This window comes from Ictalurus furcatus, chromosome 11 (genome assembly GCF_023375685.1).
Source record: "Ictalurus furcatus strain D&B chromosome 11, Billie_1.0, whole genome shotgun sequence".
In the NCBI taxonomy this organism is placed as follows: domain Eukaryota; kingdom Metazoa; phylum Chordata; class Actinopteri; order Siluriformes; family Ictaluridae; genus Ictalurus; species Ictalurus furcatus.
The window spans coordinates 3,980,001-3,998,288 of record NC_071265.1 but is presented as its reverse complement, the minus strand read 5'-3'; the positions used below and the strand labels follow the sequence as shown (position 1 = coordinate 3,998,288).

General features: G+C 40.0%; 1 protein-coding gene across 1 annotated transcript in view; it reads right to left on the bottom strand.

The window, feature by feature from the left end:
• sema5bb (sema domain, seven thrombospondin repeats (type 1 and type 1-like), transmembrane domain (TM) and short cytoplasmic domain, (semaphorin) 5Bb) overlaps positions 1-18,288 on the bottom strand; it is a 66,780-nt gene that overhangs the window by 36,940 nt on the left and 11,552 nt on the right. The window contains exon 2 of the mRNA XM_053635987.1: positions 9,750-9,808. The gene's annotated coding sequence lies outside the window, so the exon portion shown is untranslated. The remainder of the gene's footprint in view (positions 1-9,749; positions 9,809-18,288) is intronic.

Sequence of the window (18,288 nt, the reverse complement as noted above, 5' to 3'; positions counted from 1 at the left end):
CATTGATCACACAACTTTTTTTTTTTATCCCATTATCATTCCTGTCCTCAGTGCAGACACATGGACACACTCACTGTCCAGATGAAGAGTGTGTGTCTGTGTGTGTGTGCGTGTGTGCAGTAGTTACAGCTGCTCCAGCCAAAAGAAATGCTCATTTATTGGAAACATTTTGTTCGGTGCTCTGTGTCCAGAAAGCGTTCGCTGGCTGTGTAAACAGAAACACACACACACACACACACACACACACACACATGGCACGGATGATGTAATCTCCCCCAACAATAAGTCAAAGTAAACTGTGCTCAGCAATGCGCATTAAAAATCCACCACAAATGTTCAGCGTTTTCACAGGAATGTGTGAAAACATGTCTGTCAAACAACACGATCTACACTGCACTTTCACAATCCACACACACACACACACTAAGGATGTCACGAGAACCGATACTTCGGTACCAAGTCGGTGCCAACATTCTTAAAACATGACGGTACTTGTTTTTCTGCAGTAGTGTAGGTACCGTTGGTAATGAAGTACCCTGGTTGCAATTCTTCTGGAACTGAAGGGGGCAGCAAATACGCGTAAGTGTTTTAGTCGGTCCACAAGTGGTGAAGAGGAAGAATAACGCCTACAAGCACGTGGGAAAAACTACAGAAGTTTAGCTCCGCCCTGACTCGTTGAGAGGAAAGGTGGTACACAGTGTACACTGTAGTCACACTGTACACACTGTACACTGTACTCACACTGTACACTGTACACACACTGTACACACTCTACTCACACTGTCACCACTGTACACTGTACTCACACTGTACACTGTACACACACTGTACACACTCTACTCACACTGTCACCACTGTACACTGTACTCACACTGTACTCACTGTACTCACACTGTAACCACTGTACACTGTACTCACACTGTACTCAGACTGCAGTCACACTGTACACACTGTACACTCTGTACACTCTTCACACTGTACTCACACTGTATACACACTGTACACACTGTACTCACACTGTAAACACTGTACACTGTCCTCACACTGTAAACAATATATACTGTACTCACACTGTACACACTGTACTCACACTGTCACCACTGTACACTGTACTCACACTGTACACTATACTCACACTGTAACCACTGTACACTGTACTCACACTGTACTCAGACTGCACACACTGTACACTCTTCACACTGTACTCACACTGTACACACTGTACTCCCACTGTACTCACACTGTTCATACTGGAACACACTGCACTTACACTGTACTCACACTGTAAACACTGTACACTGTCCTCACACTGTAAACAATGTATACTGTACTCACACTGTACACACTGTACTCACACTGTACACAATGTACTCAAACTGTACACATTGGAACACACTGTAATCACACTGTACACACTGTACACTGTACTCAATGAACACTGTATTCACACTGTACACACTGCACACTGTACTCACACTGTACACTGTACTTACACTGAACACAATGTACTCACACTGTACACACTGGAACACACTGTACACACACTGTACATATTGGAACCCACTAGAACCCACTGCACTCACACTGTACTCACACTGTACTCACATTGTACACGCTGGAACACACTGTACACACTGTAATCACACTGTACACACTGTACTCACACTGTACACACTGTACACACACTGTACACATTGGAACTCACTGAAACACACTGTATTCACACTGTATACACTGGAGCACAGTGTACTCACACTGTACACACTGTACTCACACTGTACACACTAGAACACACTGTACACACTGGAACATGCTGTACTCACACTGTACACAGTGGAACACACTTTTCACACACTAAACAATGTACACAAACATTGAAAACAATGTACACACTGTACTCACACTGTACACAAAGTGGAACACAGTTGAACACACATTATGCACACTGTAGTCACAATACACTATGTACTCACACTGTACACATTGGAACACACTGTACTCACACTGTACACTGTACTCACAGTACACTGCACTCACACTGTACACATTTTACATTGTACTCACACTGTACAATGTACTTACACTGTACACACTGGAACACACTGTACTCACACTGTAAACACTGTACACTGTACTCACACTGCACTCACACTGTACACACTGGAATACATTGTACTCACACTGTAAAGACTACTCACACTGTACACACTGGAACACACTGTACACACACTGAACACACTGTACACACTGGAACACACTGTACACACACTGTACTCACACTGTACACACTGGAACACGCTTCACTCACACTGTACACACTGTACGAACACTGTACACACTGTACTCACACTGTACACACTGGAATATGCTGTACTCACACTGTAAAGACTGTACTCACACTGTACACACTGGAACACACTGTACTCACACTGTAAAGACTGTACTCACACTGTACACACTGGAATACACTGTACTCACACTGAACACACTGTACACACTGGAATACACTGTACTCACATGGTACTCATACTGTACACACTGGAAAACACTGTACTCACACTATATACACTTTACAAACACCGAAACACACACTAAAACAATGTACACAAACATTGGAAACAATGTACACACTGTACTCACACTGTACACAAAGTGGAACACAGTTGAACACACATTATGCACACTGTATGCACACTATATACACACTATATACACACTGTACACACAGGGATACATGAACAAGGCAACATGAAGGTGTTAAAAATGATTATTTATACAGACAATGGGATGTGCAGACAGAGAGTATACTGTATAAACATATACAAAGAGATATACAAACACATAGATAGATAGATAGACAGACAGAGAGACAGATAGATAGATAGATATATAGATAGATCTCAACTTAATGTCTGTAATCATAAATAAATGGTTTTAAATGCATCAGTGAGGTAAGAAATGTCAGTCTGAGATCATCAGATGTCTTAGTGAAATTTTTCTCCACTAGAAAGACATAACATCTAAACAAACAGTTTGACATAGACATAGTTCATACACACACGCATGCATACACACACACACACACACACACACACACCATTCAATTGAATGTTTTGTTTTTTTTCTAACAGCTGAAAGTGTTTCATTTCTTGTCTGTCACTTTTTTCCATTTGGAACTTTCTGGACTTTTTTTCTGTTCAGTTTGCTCCGCCTCTCCTTCTCTCAGTCTGTGCTTCAGCTTCTTTCCTTCTTTTATTATCTCGCTGTGCATTTAAATCATTTTGCCTTTTGTTGCATCTTTCTCTTAATTTACTTTCAGTGTGCCTCGATACCACGACAAACCCTGGCACATTTGTATAGAAAGTTGGGGTTACATAATAAAAATGAGAAGAACAAGAGCAAGAAGAAGTGTGATCAAGAAGAATTGAGCATTGTTATGATTGTAAAGATAGAAAAGGCAAAAGAACAAAAAAAATTAATGCTCAATGTCTCTCTCCCTTTATCATGTCTCTCTCTCTCTCTCTCTCTCTCTCTGGATGTGTGTGTGTGTGTGTGTGTGTGTGTGTGTGTGTGTGAATGCCTGTTCTGTATTAGCTGTCCTGATCTCGTTAGCGTGTGAATGAAGCTGTTGATTTGACCGCGTGATTGTCTGCCAAAGTTAAACACCGTGGCTCGAGTCAGAATGTTAAACAGCGGCGCTAAACAGCGCTTCTTCATTTCTCACTGCTCTCCTCCCTCTGTCTCCACTCCGTCCTCTCTGTCCTCTTCTCCTCCTGTATTCCACACACATCTGTTCTTCAACCTCACACACTCTGTAGATTACAGTCCTGTCTATACTCAAACCTCCACTCCACAGCCGCACTCTATGGGAGTATGTTTTCTGTCTTAAAGCAAAGTGCAGGGGTTGTTTTCCTACAAAAAAAACCCACTGAAATAAAAAATAAAAATAAAAAAGTTTCTTCACCACTTCCTTAATATCTGATTGTCTTTTTTTTATTCATTACGACTGACGTGCTTAACTAAACATTGCTACTGAAATAACTAAATCTGCAAAGCATACACAGCTAGCTAATTAGCTAACTAGCAGCTAATGAAGCTAATGAATTTCTGTGTAATGCTAAACAAAACATTTTACTGATCATCGCTGAAACTGTGAAAGAATGAAGTAAATGTCTGATGGATGTCTTTAGGCAATATTAAAATTAGATTCTGGAAAACAAGGCAGGAAACGAGTAACAAATATATATTTTTGCTCAGGTTAGTTAGCTAAGACAACTAGCTAGCAATGTGGTAACTTCATTTAATTACTAGTGTATGGCCTGTGTGTGTGTGTGTGTGTGTGTGTGTGTGTGTGAGTGTGTGTCTAACTAATTAAATTACCACAGAAACAGGTGGATTTTTGACATTATGGCTAGAGTAGAAACTGCTAGTAATACAGTATGTTATACAAACACAATACAGTGTTCTCATCCTGTACATTCTAGGTGTTGAGGTAGGAGATTTTGGTGAAAGTTAGCTAAAGAAAGTCTTTATACAAATACAGCTACCCTTCAATATGACTGATGTAGTTACACCTGAGTAGATACATCTCCTTGCTTCTGATTGGTTGGATTTTATTTATTGATTTATTTTTACATTTTCCCTCACATTTATGATTTATGAATCCTGTGAGCAGATATTTGATCTGTGAGCAGATATTTTATTAAAGCTGTCTGATTTTAATCCAACCATTAACCATGAATGATTAGTCTTGTCAAAATCAGATCCTATAAATGCTAAAAAAAAAAAAAAAAAAAAATAATAATAATAATAATAATAATCTTTTAAAAATTAAATATAGAATTTGAGCAGTTTTAAATGATTTTAAACCCATGGGAAGGAACCACATTAACTCTTGTGTCAACAAACAGTAATATACAGTCCCCTCTGAAACTATTGGAACGGCAAGGCCAATTCATTTTCGTTTCTGAAGCCATTTGGGTTTGAGATCAAAAGATGAATATGAGAAGAGAGTTTAGAATGTCAGACGTGTTAAACGACGTAGAACATTTTGTATCAGACCACCAAATTTGTAAGCAAGCAAAAATACTGGAACATGTGACTGACAGGAGTTTCTTGTTACCCAGGTGTGTCCTGCCTGTTAGATTGACTGTTTAAACAATAAATAGTTCTGAACATCTACTCTTGGTTTTAGCCTTCAGTTTCACCTGTGAAAACTGCATTTGTTGTTAAAAAGGATAAACCAACAGGAAGTTCAGAGAGCTGTCTATGGAAGAAAAGCAAGCCATTTTGAAGCTGAGAAGAGAGGGAAAATCTATCAGAGGCATTGCACAAACATTGGGCATAGCCAATATAACAATTTGCAGTGTCCTGAAAAAAGAGAGAAACCACCTGCGTACTGAGCAACAGAGCAAATGAGTCGGCGAAGGAAAACAACAGCAGTTGATGACAGAAACATTTTGAGACCTGTGAAGAAAAACCCCAAATCAACAGTCAGTAACATCACCAACAACGTCTACAGGGCAGGGGTGAAGGTATCACAATCCACCATTCGAAGAAGACTTTGAGAGCAGAAATATAGAGGCCATACCACAAGATACAAACCACTCATGAGCAGTAAGAATCGGAAAGCCAGATTGGAATTTGCAAAGAAAAACAGAGCTGAGCCACAAAAGTTCTGGAACCAAGATTAACCTCTACCAAAGTGATGGAAAGGCCAAAGGATCTGCTCATGATCCAAAACATACAAGCTCATCTGTGAAACATGGTGGAGGTAGTGTCATGGCTTGGGCTTGGATGGCTGTTTCTGGAACAGGCTCGCTAATCCTCATTGAGGATGGAACTCATGATAGTAGCAGCAGAATGAATTCAGAAGTTTACAGGAACATTTTGTCTGCCAATTTACAGAGAAATGCATCCAAATTAATCAGGAGGAACTTTATAATGCAGCAAGACAATCAACCAAAACACACTCCCAACTCAACAGAGCACTTTATCAGGTGGGAAAAGTGGAAGGTTTTAGACTGGACAAGTCAATCACCAGATCTTAACCCAACTGAGCAGCATTTCACCTCCTGAAGAAGAGACTGAAGGGAGAAACCCCCGGAAACAAACAACAACCGAAAGAGCCTGCGGTAAAAGCCTGGAGAAGCATCATGAAAAGAAGAAACCAACAGTTTGGTGATGTCAGTGAGTCTCAGGATTGATGCAGTTATTGCAAGAAAGGGATATGCAACCAAATATTAAGTGTTATTTGCTTGAATTTACTTCAAGACTTTTCTGTTCCTATACTTTTGCTCGCCTAAAAATTGGGTGGTCTGATACAAAAGGTTGTATGTTTTATGTTGTTCAACACATCTAGATGTAAATACCAGGAAATAAAAGCTGAAATCCTAAACTCTCATCTCATCCCTGTCTTTTGATCTCCAAACCCAAATGTCTTTGGTGTACAGCACAAACAAATGAACTGGCCTTGCTGTTCCAATAGTTTTGAAGGGGACTGTAGTATTGTGGTTCTGCTGAGAAAGGTCTTATTGGAGTGAAGGATTAACAGCTTTGTACCTATTTTGGCAATTCTGTATTACATATAAGTGGTAAGGACTAATCAAAATGCACGAAACATGATAGCTAGGATTCCAAGAGGATAACAAGCAAAAGCTTTTTGACAAAAAGCTGAAAATTGCTTTTCCCAGAGTGTGGTTGTGTTTACATGCAAAGACTTTCATCAGTCCAATTCTCATTCATTCTTCATCCTAAATGCAGCAATGGAATAATAAACATCTGTTTATTTATGATAATGATAATGATAATGAGCCTTTATTAATCACATATACATTACAGCACAGTGAAGCAGAGAGGGTTAAGGGCCTTGCTCCATGGCCCATCAGTGGCAGCTTGGCAGTGCTGGGGCTTGAAACCCCTACCTTAAGTAACCCAGAGCCTTAACCGCCAAGCCCCCACCACATGATATTTGCATGTTAGATCTAATCCGATCTGAATGCAGGTACATATGAAGAGCGGTGTTTAGCATGGTTACCATAACAACAAGAACTTTAAGTAGCTAACATTAGCTTGGTGTGTTAGTCACGCTTTTATTCACCTTGCTTTAGTCCTTTAATGATCTCTGTCTCATGAAAATGTCCTCACATGTCCCAAAATAAAAGTTTGTATCATTATGATTGGGAATATTAATCAGACGCTCCACAAATTCCAACATCCTAACATTTTTTTAATTTGAGATATTTTAAAATATGTCAATAATATGCATAGTTAACATATACTTGGAACAAGTAACTAACATAATTGGGTTCAAAGTTTTACATGTCAATTATTATATTTTGTTTTACTATTATTATTATTATTATTATTTTTATTCGATTCAGTCGATTACAATTCAGATTATCCACCGTGACTAACACTGATAAGATAGAAATGTCATTCACGTTGGCCGGAGTAAGTTTGTACTATTTAGGGGTTGGTTTTTTTTAACTCAGTTGAGTTATCATAGGGATTATTAATGCGTTATTAGACCACATTAATACACATTTAGTGTGAGTATCAGTCTGTGTTTCAAATTTGCACTAATGTGAAACTCTTTGTTAGTTCTGATGAGTGAGCACGAGCAGAGAACCGTGAGATTAAAAGCAAGTTATTTAACGGCCCTGAGAACTATGTACCACTTCACCACCGAGACAGAGACAGAGAGAGAGAGAGAGAGAGAGAGCGAGAGAGAGATTTGTAATCTATTAACAGGAAGTTGAAAGTAAAGTGTTAGCTATTTACCAACAGAACATCATCAGTGAAAGAGTAAATGTGTTTACATGTACATGACAATCTGAAAATAAATAGACAGAGACAGTGCTTACAGACTGTTTAGATGTTTAGAAGAGTCAGTAAATCTTTCGATCATGGCTGAGAGTCGCTCCTCTCATATTCAATGAATCAGTCGAGTCAGTGAATCTTTCGGTCATGGCTGAGAGTCGCTCCTCTCATATTCAATGAATCAGTCGAGTCAGTGAATCTTTCGGTCATGGCTGAGAGTCGCTCCTCTCACATTCAATGAATCAGTCGAGTCAGTGAATCTTTCGGTCATGGCTGAGAGTCGCTCCTCTCATATTCAATGAATCAGTCGAGTCAGTGAATCTTTCGGTCATGGCTGAGAGTCGCTCCTCTCACATTCAATGAATCAGTCGAGTCAGTGAATCTTTCGGTCATGGCTGAGAGTCACTTCTCTCACATTCAATGAATCAGTCGAGTCAGTGAATCTTTCGGTCATAGCTGAGAGTCGCTCCTCTCACATTCAATGAATCAGTCGAGTCAGTGAATCTTTCCGTCATAGCTGAGAGTCGCTCCTCTCACATTCAATGAATCAGTCGAGTCAGTGAATCTTTCAGTCATGATTCAGTATTTCAGTCATGATACAGTATCCATTCAGCGAATCAGTTGAGTCAGTGAGTTCAGTTCATTCAATCAGAGCTGGAGATTCTTTTATCATTTTAATACATGAGATAATAATAATCTGTGTTTGGCTGGACGTGAAAATAATTCTTCAAAATATGAACAAAATAAAACAAACTATTATTAGATATTTCACGCAAACTCTACTCAAACTTTAGACAGCAGCGTGAGCAGGGTGCACATCATACAACTGAATAAATCAGCGAACAAATCCGAATGAACTCGAATGAATACTGAGTCACTGAAAAGGCTCAAATATATCATCTCTAATGTGGCTTTCTGGGTCTATGTGTATTAGTCAATAATCACATTCCTGTATCACTTGTTTTTAAAACATTTCACCTATAAGCAGACACGTAGTGGTGTAGTGCTGGTATATATTACTTTTTTTTATATATATATATATAAATTTTACATCCATTATGTTATGTATTTCTTTTTTCTTGATGGATAGAGCTATTGTAAGTGGCATACCGAGTCGCATTACTATAGTAGTAATTTGTTTATTTGGGAGTTTTTGATTGCATACTAAACAACAACAGAGTGGACTCTATATTGATCCCAAGATAGAAACAAGCTTTTATTTTTTCTTACTTTCTCCATTGTTTTCTGCGCACATGTACAGAGTTAGAAAAAATTCACATGCATGAATAACTCAGGTATCAGGTAAAAGTTTAGGCATCTTTAATACAACATTACTACTGTAGTATACACTGTAGTGTGCTTTTTGCTGGAGTACTGTGCGCAATGTAAGAGCTGATCAAATCAAGTAATGATCAGATTTATAGTTTACAGTGAGAGAGAGAGAGAGAGAGAGAGACAGACAGACAGACAGACAGACGGAACGCTGTGAGACCACATGGACAATTCTTAAACAGTATTTCTGTCTGTTCAAACACACTCACACCATCCAAATGGACACACACACACACACACACACACACACACACATACAGAGGAGAGAACAAAGAAAACCAGACACAATGGGGATGAGCCGGAGACCAATCTACATAAACACAGAAGAGACACAAAGAGAAAAAAAAGCAAGAGAGAGAGAGAGAGAAAGAGAGAAAGAGAGAGAGAGAAAGAGAGAGAGAGAGAGAGAGAGAGAGAGAGCGAGAGAGTGGCATATAACTGAGGAAGAAAGCAAGGCATCTAAAGAAGCTTCTGAAAGATACAAAGAGGTAAAAAAAAAAGCGGGAGAGAATCTGAAAGCAGAAGAAACAGACGAGAGAAGGAAAGGAGGGAAAAACTGGACAGATGAGTGAGGAAAAACAAAACAGTGGACTCACCAGCCGAGCGTCAGCATGGACTCGTTCCAGTGGACAGCGTCCAGCACACATCAACACCTCTGTGGGGGAGAGGGAGAGAGAGAAAGAGAGAGAGAGATGGTGATATTTCACTCTGCCTGTTGTTTGTGTGTGTGTATGTGTGTGTGTGTGTGTGTGTGTGCACTGAAGCAGTAAGTCTCATAAAAGCCAAAATGTTAACTTTTTTAGTGTGTAGAGGGGTGAAGGGACCAGAGGGATTTGTTAATAATCACACGTTTTGGTAAAACACACATGGTCAGTGTGTGTGTGTGTGTGTGTGTGTGTGTGTGTGTGTATGTGTGTGTGTTTAATGTGCAAAAAAAATTTATGCTCTTTTTGAGATTATATGATATGTATAAATGGAGCAATTTAAAGCAGCAAAGAGGCCACACCTCATTCTATTAAACTGACATGACATGCACAGAGGCCACACCTCCTTTTCTTAAACTGACATGACATGCATAGAGGCCACACTTCCTTCTCTAAAACTGACATGACATGCACAGAGGCCACACCTCCTTCTCTTAAACTGACATGACATGCATAGAGGCCACACCTCCTTCTCTAAAACTGACATGACATGCACAGAGCCCACGCCTCCTTCTATTAAACTGACATGACATGCACAGAGGTCACGCCTCCTTCTCTTAAACTGACATGACATGCACAGAGGTCACGCCTCCTTCTCTAAAACTGACATGACATGCATAGAGGCCACACCTCCTTCTCTTAAACTGACATGACATGCATAGAGGCCACACCTCCTTCTCTAAAACTGACATGACATGCATAGAGGCCACACCTCCTTCTCTAAAACTGACATGACATGCCCAGAGGCCACACCTCCTTCTCTAAAACTGACATGACATGCATAGAGGCCACACCTCCTTCTCTAAAACTGACATGACATGCACAGAGGCCACACCTCCTTCTCTTAAACTGACATGACATGCATAGAGGCCACACCTCCTTCTCTAAAACTGACATGACATGCACAGAGCCCACGCCTCCTTCTATTAAACTGACATGACATGCACAGAGGTCATGATTCCTTCTCTTAAACTGACATGACATGCACAGAGGTCACGCCTCCTTCTCTTAAACTGACATGACATGCACATAATCCACGCCTTCTTCTCTTAAACTGACATGACATGCACAGAGGCCACGCCTCCTTCTCTAAAACTGACATGACATGCACAGAGGCCACGCCTCCTTCTATTAAACTGACATGACATGCATAGAGCCCACACCTCCTTCTCTTAAACTGACATGACATGCACAGAGGCCACACCTCCTTCTATTAAACTGACATGACATGCACAGAGGCCACGCCTCCTTCTATTAAACTGACATGATCTGCATAGAGGCCACACCTCCTTCTCTTAAACTGACATGACATGCATAGAGGCCACACCTCCTTCTCTAAAACTGACATGACATGCATAGAGGCCATACCTCCTTCTTTAAAACTGACATGACATGCACAGAGGCCACACCTCCTTCTCTTAAACTGACATGACATGCATAGAGGCCACACCTCCTTCTCTAAAACTGACATGACATGCACAGAGGCCACACCTCCTTCTCTTAAACTGACATGACATGCACAGAGGCCACACCTCCTTCTCTAAAACTGACAAGACATGCACAGAGCCCACGCCTCCTTCTATTAAACTGACATGACATGCACAGAGGTCACGCCTCCTTCTCTTAAACTGACATGACATGCACAGAGGTCACGCCTCCTTCTCTTAAACTGACATGACATGCACAAAATCCATGCCTTCTTCTCTTAAACTGACATGACATGCACAAAGGCCACGCCTCCTTCTCTAAAACTGACATGACATGCACAGAGGCCACGCCTCCTTCTATTAAACTGACATGACATGCATAGAGCCCACACCTCCTTCTCTTAAACTGACATGACATGCACAGAGGCCACACCTCCTTCTATTAAACTGACATAATATGCATAGAGGTCACACCTCCTTCTCTAAAACTGACATGACATGCACAGAGGCCAGTTCTCCTTCTCTTAAACTGACATGATATGCACAGAGGCCACACCTCCTTCTCTTAAACTGACATGACATGCACAGAGGCCACGTCTCCTTCTCTTAAACTGACATGACATGCACAGAGGCCACACCTCCTTCTCTTAAACTGAAATGACATGCACAGAGGCCACACCTCCTTCTCTTAAACTGACATGACATGCACAGAGGCCACGCCTATTTCACCATTGAACTAAAACACTGACACTTTTGGCATCAAATGGGTTAAAATTCCTTTGATTGTTCAGGGTACTGCTAACAGCCACAATAAGAGTGTGTGTGTGTGTGTGTGTGTGTGTGTACGTGCGCTCTCAGTGAGTGAGACCTTTGCTTGCTCATTAGTTAGAAGTACAACTGAAATCCTTGGCTGACCTTGTTTCTCTCTCTCTCTCTCTCTCTCTCACACACACACACACACACACACACACATACACACAAGCCTGTCATTCATTCATTTATAAATTCTTTCTTGAGGTACTTTCAAATGCTAATACAAATTCAATTATAATGCAAGAAAATAATGTGTTAATAAACACACACACACACACACACACACACACACACACACTGGGTTCTCCGCTTTCCTCCCACCTTCCAGAATCATGCCAGGAGGTGACTTGGCTAGACTAAATTGCCTGTCTGAAGTGAATGTGTGTGTATGGTGACAGGACAATCCCTCAGTCTGCACCTAGCATCTCATGTAAAACAAAAAAAAGTTGTATTTTATATGTAATTCAGTATAAAATGAATTTGTTCACACAGTCACCCTTTTCAAAATAAAATTAGTGTTGATATAAATATACACACAAAGCAAAGATAACATCAAAGCATAAAATAATAGGATTTGCACATAAAACACACAATATAAACACTAATTAATTGTCAAAGCTTGCATCGAATGCACTGTCTATTCATGAGAGAACTATTTTTTATGTTCAATTTAACTGCATTTATTATGACATGATTATTATGACTGACATATTTTTAATTAGTTTTACCTATTAACTTTTTCAAAATCAAAAAATAAAATGTATCTTAAAGTCCCCGTGAAGTGCCTTGAAATGCGCAGCGTTATTCGCAGCACTGACGTAATTTCCACTGAAACGGGACATCAGGGCGGGGCATATTGAGTGGCTCCTCCCCTTCATAATAACCAAAAGCATTTCGATTACCTCACAGAACAGGCTAAGCCGTACTTAACAGTAAGTACCATCGATTTTTATAACGTTGTGGGAGGGACACGTCAGAGTCTAGAGAGCGTTTGATTGGACAGAAGATCTGATGAGAAGCCGAAGTGCAGAATGATGTCATCAAAAGCATTGATGCGTATCGGTGGTAGAGAGACTGTACATTTTGAACGCGTATATCTTCTAAATGTGAATTTTGTCATTGTTTTGCAGCACACTAGCTTATAGAGGCGAAGATATTCATACTAAAAGCCACAAAACTTCCATTTTGATTTCATGGGGACTTTCACGTATGAAAAAGAGTGTGTAGAAATAAAATAAAGATATGAATAGATACCATAAATAAAATGAAATGAACGAAATTAAATCAATAAAATCAATAACTTAAATACCTTTCATGTTACCTCTGGCTAAATTTAAGGGAACAGGTCACAGTTTTGACTGTGTGTGTGTGTGTGCATGTGCGTGTGTGTGCGTGTGTGTGTGCATGTGCATGTGCTGTGAGAGTGAGACATACAGAAATATTTGTGCAGTTATTCTCGGTGAACAGAACTGCTAGCTGTCAATCAGAGAGCCTCGAAGGAACACAGGCCTCATTGGGTAAGAGTCACACGGCAGCTCTGACACGTCTCCACGAGCGCAATTTAATCGCACTGAAACGTGGAAAGAAACATATTTGGCAGAGCAAACAGGTTTGTTTTAAGAACTGCGAAAAACACCGGTGAGCATGTAGAACATTCACACAGAGGTGAGCTTCACTCAGCACAGCTCACTCAGTGTCTCAATAGCACGCCCGTGTCTCGCATCACACATCACACCTCCCCAGATTTATGAGATGTACAGAGATGGGGAAATACATCAGTAGCTATAAAAATGTTAATATATATATATATATATATATATATATATATATATATATATATATATATATATGTATACTCAGACCACATAATCCAGATTGCACGTAGTCCGTGTAGCTACCTGACACTGAGCGTCATAGCAAATCTTTATAACAAACATTAAAACTATTCCAGATTTTCCTCATACCATCATACTTTATATTACCCGGCAACCAAAAAAGCCCCGAGGCAAAGGAAGGAAAAAAAGAAAGGAGGAAGTCTTTCCCCTTCAGACAAAGCTGAGAGGGAATGAAAGAAGCATTGGTCTGGTCTCAAGCTGGAAATGAGCTAAGGATGAGAGAAGTGGAGGTTGTATCACAGAGCAGAGACAAGGGACGATCATCCTACAAACTCCCGTGTTCATGTTTCATCATCTACTTTTTCTCCAGGCTTTTGAAAACAGTGTTAGCACCTGCCTCAAGAGCGAGCTGACTAACAAAGCTACACGGCAGGAGTGTAACACAATGCAATGTCTGTATCTGTATCTGTGTTTGTATAGGTCTGTTGATGTTAATCCCGTTTGTGCAGTTATTATATTCGTTTGGATCTCCCTGCAACATCTTCTTAGAAATTTTGTTGATTCTATTTCCAAAAATATGGACAAACTAGTAGCCGAGTTGAAGCCGTTGCAAACTTGACCAGGCAGTTACTAAGGATGAATGAAAGTGATGTAAAATGTCTGTATTCGTCTCTGTTTAAAACACATTATCTCTCCATTCCGAATTTTGTCAGGATGTCATCTATATATGCTATAACCAGTTACTTTTTGGATTTACTTACAGTGTCCTGGAAGACATTACTTACAAATACCAGGACCATCGAGAAGGAGGGCACTGGACATGCCATATAGCATAACCATACATTCATAGATGCCAGAAGTGGTACTGAATGCTGTCTTCCATTGGCCTCCGACCTGATTGATCCTGATCTAAGGCTGAGGGCATGGTGAGGCAGAAGATAACAGTGCTTGGCTGTAATTTGGTTACGTCCATGCGTAATCAAAACAAGCGGCCCCTATCTATCTTTTGTAAAAAATAAATGAATAAAAATATTTCTTCGGTTGCATCCCTACCTCACAGATAATATAGTAATATGAGCAAATTATGTCTGCCTGTCAGGTGCATTACTTTAGCTTAGTCCATAAATGTAACCATAAGAATGACTTTTGTCTATCCATCTATCTATCTATCTATCAACACAAATATTCCACACTTCAGTCAGGATTTCTTTTCATACATTAATATATAGCAACCATTAATAAATATTAAATAAGTAAATAAAGGGTATACATCCAAATACTCCAAATAACAAATAAAAAATGGAGACATCCAAAGTGAATCAAAAAACACTTCAAATAACACAACAAAATTAGCTATTTCGCCTCTAGAGGCCGCTCTCGTATGCGGACCCTTCTCAGCCACTCCTGCACCGGACGCATCCGGGAAAAACTATCGGAGTGGATTTGATACCGATTAAACGGCAAAACCGATATCGTTATCGGTCGAGCTCTACAATAAACGTAAATGCTATAAAAATAAAAAAATTTAAATGCTATTGATTTTACCATGATGATGTCGCAGACCAAATTCACCACAGAAATCTTTGTAAAACATAAAAAAGTGCATGGTATAACACAGGAAAGTGATTCAAAAGTCACAATCTGCTAAGCTGTTAGCTTAGTGTACGAGGTGAGAAGAAGAAACACACAATGGCTGTACGACAGGACTGTTTGTTGGAGCCTACCACTCAGAAACTGTTTATGATTCAATCCATTAAGTTGCAATTAATAATTTCCCATGTTTGTGGATGCATGGATAATTTTGTGCAAAAAAAAAAAAATAACAGCTGCAAACTTTTTTCTGCCTTTTACAACCAAAGACCAAAGAGTTCTGACAGTGTCAGGCAATCTGGACCGAAATCTCAGAACGTGCCACTACAATACACAGCTAATAGGAGCATTTCCACAGTGTAGCATGTGTGGCTCTAATTTTAGTGGTAATATTGTTTTACATTGATTAGCATAAACAGATTGCTAGTGGCGCCACAACAATACCGCTTATAATGAGCTGCCACAATTACGCCAAGGGCTTAGTTTGATTTGCAAAACATTTTTGGCACATACCCAGACTCATCAGACGGTTTCGGAACATTTCTCGAGGGGGCATCCTAATTAAGGATTCTGTAACCCCTCCCCTTTTTTCAGTATGCTCTGCACCTGATGTTAGACACATGGGCAGTGGTGGCTCTGGGTTACTGATCAGAAGGTCGGGGTTCAAGCCCCAGCACTGCCAAGCTGCCACTGTTGGGCCCTAGAGCAAGAACCTTAACCCTCTCTGCTCCAGGGGTGCTGTATCATGGCTGACCCTGCGTTCTGTCCCCAATTTCCTAACAAGCTGGGATATGTGAAGCAAAGAATTTCACTGTGCTGTAATGTATATGTGACCAATAAAGACTTCTTCTAAATGTTTTCAGAGACATTGAGAATGTTTTAGCTTGCTAAGTAGTGAGCAGTCCAGATTCAACGTTTAACCAAATGGCCAAATATGGTGTAATAGTGTTTCCAGAACTCCAGAGAGTCCGGTACTATATATTTGCTGGAAAGTTTCAGCAATAAACATGGCCAAGAGCCACCTATTTTGACAGGAAGAGGCAACTTAACAGACATAGCAGATGATCAACCTTAGACCTCTTCTTGTTGACATGAAAAATAATTTGTTCTCTCACCACTAAGTGCTCCAAACACAACTCTTGAATAACTTTGAAGGATGAAATTCTGTCAAGGTTTGTTTAATCCGGTGTCTACGGTACATCTTGCTCGGAAAGGCTCACTGTGTTGCCTTGTTCAAAAATGTCCTGCTTGAAACCAGCACACAGAAGTGAGTGTACACAGAAGACCCGAGGAGCCAATCGGGTTGCAACCTTCAACATTCTGAAGGTCGTTTCCAGAAAAGTATACAAAATATATCAGATGCTCCACATCCTGTAAGATTGTAGCTTTCAATACTTTGGAGGTCAATTTTTTTTTTGACAGTTGTGATGTAATGTTGATGTTTCTCAATATGGTAGAAGTTCAGTTAGCAGTTGAAGTAAACTCACGTTGTTATTTTAGCCATATATAACTTTAGCATAGTATTTAACCAACTAGATACAGGAAACTGTTGACAGTCTTCTTTGGTATGCTGTGTTTCCAGTATCACTGAACATATAAAAGACTTAAAGGCTAGCTAGCTAGTAAATGAATGTGTATCTAGCTAGCAATGTGAATGAACATTTCGTATCATACAGACTAGCTAGTTAGCTGCCAGCATTTTTATTTAACACAAAAACAGAACAAACCCACACAATGACTAAGCACATTGAGTTAGCATTTTTGTACATTTCTTCTCTTCAGACTTTTTCTGTCACAAACACTGGAAGCTAACGGTCTAGCTAGTAAACCTGGTATCCTAGCGAGTAGCTAGCTAGCTAGCTCCCTTTTTTTAACTTGATCTACAAAAAGAAGGGGGAAAAAACAAAACAACTAAATACTAAAAGTCTTAAAGAGTCACAAAATGTGGCCAAGATGTACACAGTAAAGCAAAGTAAAGATAAAGTTCACTTTTATTGAAGAGTTTTAGCGGGCATAAGTAACAAGTAACCGTGTGTGTCTGAGACACAAACTATTCTGTCATTCAAAGTAAAAAATACTGCAGATACTGCATCCGTAATAAATTGAATCTCAATGTGAAATCAATGTTCCAGTTTTGCTAAAAGCGATGTCCCGGTGGCACTTAGTCCGTGTCCGAGCAACAGAATGAGATGCCAGTCTTCATCTGAAAATGTCTGACAGGAAAAAAACACGAGCGAGATGGCCAGGCTGACCCAGCAGGCAGCATAAACATGATGGCAATTACGCGCTTACATCCCTCAACACACATCATTAAAATACGACACGGATGCAGTGAAGCGCAGGACAGGAGCAGCCTGGCGTTATGGCATTTCGCTAACCTTTCCACCCCTAAGTCACGGCATAATTCATCTTCCTCAGGAGCGGTCGACGTGCACGCTTCAGACGCAGAATCTCAGAGGCACGTGGGTGGCGAGGGTGAAGGATGGTGTGTGTAACTTTATAGCAAATGAGAGATTATATAAGTGCCCTGAGATTTACAGGCACGTGACACTGTACGTTCTTGCAAAATAGCTTGATATGAGTACGTATAAAAGTTTTGAGTGTTTCCTTTTTTTATGGCACTTATTTTATATTATTTATTGTTAATCACATGTTGTTCTTCATTGTCGGCTTTCATCGTGACTTACAGCCACGCCACTCCTCGAGGGTATTACAATGCGTTTTGTTTATGTTCCTGTTGTCTTTTCTTATTGCTCACAAGAATTC